Here is a 2500-nt window from a genome sequence, read left to right on the forward strand (position 1 = left end):
CAGATTATTACCTTGGGTCAGTTAGGGTAGTAATACACAACACAAGGAATGTCAAAATATTACCTTTGGTCAGTTAGGGTAGTAATACACAACACAAGGAGTGTCAGATTATTACCTTGGGTCAGTTAGGGTAGTAATACACAACACAAGGAATGTCAGAATATTACCTTTGGTCAGTTAGGGTAGTAATACACAACACAAGGAGTGTCAGAATATTACCTTTGGTCAGTTAGGGTAGTAATACACAACACAAGGAGTGTCAGATTATTACCTTGGGTCAGTTAGGGTAGTAATACACAACACAAGGAATGTCAAAATATTACCTTTGGTCAGTTAGGGTAGTAATACACAACACAAGGAGTGTCAGATTATTACCTTGGGTCAGTTAGGGTAGTAATACACAACACAAGGAATGTCAGAATATTACCTTTGGTCAGTTAGGGTAGTAATACACAACACAAGGAGTGTCAGAATATTACCTTTGGTCAGTTAGGGTAGTAATACACAACACAAGGAGTGTCAGATTATTACCTTGGGTCAGTTAGGGTAGTAATACACAACACAAGGAATGTCAAAATATTACCTTTGGTCAGTTAGGGTAGTAATACACAACACAAGGAGTGTCAGATTATTACCTTGGGTCAGTTAGGGTAGTAATACACAACACAAGGAATGTCAGAATATTACCTTTGGTCAGTTAGGGTAGTAATACACAACACAAGGAGTGTCAGAATATTACCTTCAGTCAGTTAGGGTAGTAATACACAACACAAGGAATGTCAGAATATTACCTTTGGGCAGTTAGGGTAGTAATACACAACACAAGGAATGTCAGAATATTACCTTTGGTCAGTTAGGGTAGTAATACACAACAAAAGGAGTGTCAGAATATTACCTTTGGTCAGTTAGGGTAGTAATACACAACACAAGGAGTGTCAGATTATTACCTTTGGTCAGTTAGGGTAGTAATACACAACACAAGGAATGTCAGAATATTACCTTTGGTCAGTTAGGGTAGTAATACACAACAAAATGAGTGTCAGAATATTACCTTTGGTCAGTTAGGGTAGTAATGCACAACACAAGGAGTGTCAGATTGTTACCTTGGGTCAGTTAGGGTAGAGTTGATTATTGTGCTGTACAAAATGAAGGTTCTTAAGTTATCTTCCTTCAAAGTATGTTACGGTGAACCACATAGGTTCTGCCATTCCCACATTATATCACTTTTGCAAAGCATGAAGGTGCCATGAAATGTCATCACTGTACAGCATGAAAAGATGTATTTGTTGGATCAGAATAACGTATATTTTACACAACCCAGGGCAGATTTATGCATGTGACTTTTAGTTTCTTATTATGTGTGTGTGCTGGGGACTGAGTAGATATCAAAATGTAACACAGGAAAAAAGTTTAACACAGTGAACTTGGCTAAAATAAGCAGCTAAAATAGTTGAACAAAGTTTACATTCACAGGTTGCAGTGTATTTTCTTTTCTGCTTTTTAAGACCAGCCATTAATGCATGAATTATGTTTGCATTAACACTGAAGATTGTTTTTGAAAAGTACTTACAAAATGTTCCTTTAAGTAATGTTAATATAAATAATCTGTCTGCTTTTTTCTACTTATCGTCCAAGGTGGTAAGTTAATAATGACCCCTTGGTCTCGATCTAGGAGTCAGCAAAAGTCTGTTGAACCACAATAGCACTATTATTTGTTAACAACAAACAGGCGCTCAGTATTATCTGAATGATATTGAATAGAAATTAACATGAGAGATATAGAAAATAAATAAGGTCATGCTACTGTGTCAAGCAGTAAGTGAATTTTCTCCTAACTCTGGCACTGTGAAGCTACTAATTTTAACTGAAATAGTGGCTCCATCCAGAATTCCATGGTTCTTGGTTACCATTCTCTATTGTGTGTGTGTGTGTGTGTGTGTGTGTGTGTGTGTGTGTGTGTGTGTGTGTGTGTGTGTGTGTGTGTGTGTGTTTATGTGTATATGTATACACACACACACACACACACACACACACACACACACACACACACACACACACACACACACACACACACACACATATATATATATATTTTTTATATGGGAGCCCTTCATTTGTTCGAACTTTCAATTGTTCGAAACTCATATGGCCGATACCATATGAGCGAACATTTGAAAGGCTGACAAATGACAGCGGAGATCCCACTACAGTGCGGGACTAGGAGATTCCCCTTTCCTGTACTGTAGTGAGATCTCGGAGTGAGAATATTTAAGTAGTAGGGGGTGTGGGGGGCACAGTTTTACTGTGTTTACAGGTAGGTAACTTGTTCAGAATGTTGGTCTTTTGGAATGTCGATCATCTGGTGTCAGTCATATGAAAGTCAGCATTCTGAACAGTCGACATTCTGAAGTAGACTCATTTATATATATATATATATATATATATATATATATATATATATATATATATATATATATATATATATAGATAGATATATATA

At 36.7% G+C, this 2500-nt stretch overlaps 1 protein-coding gene across 1 annotated transcript in view; it reads left to right on the forward strand.

Annotated features, from left to right (window-relative positions):
* ACE2 (angiotensin converting enzyme 2) overlaps positions 1–2500 on the forward strand; it is a 366082-nt gene that overhangs the window by 356286 nt on the left and 7296 nt on the right. The window lies entirely within an intron of this gene.

The sequence above is a fragment of the Protopterus annectens genome, chromosome 5.part1, assembly GCF_019279795.1.
Source record: "Protopterus annectens isolate FY-2018-M chromosome 5.part1, PAN1.0, whole genome shotgun sequence".
NCBI lineage: Eukaryota > Metazoa > Chordata > Ceratodontiformes > Protopteridae > Protopterus > Protopterus annectens.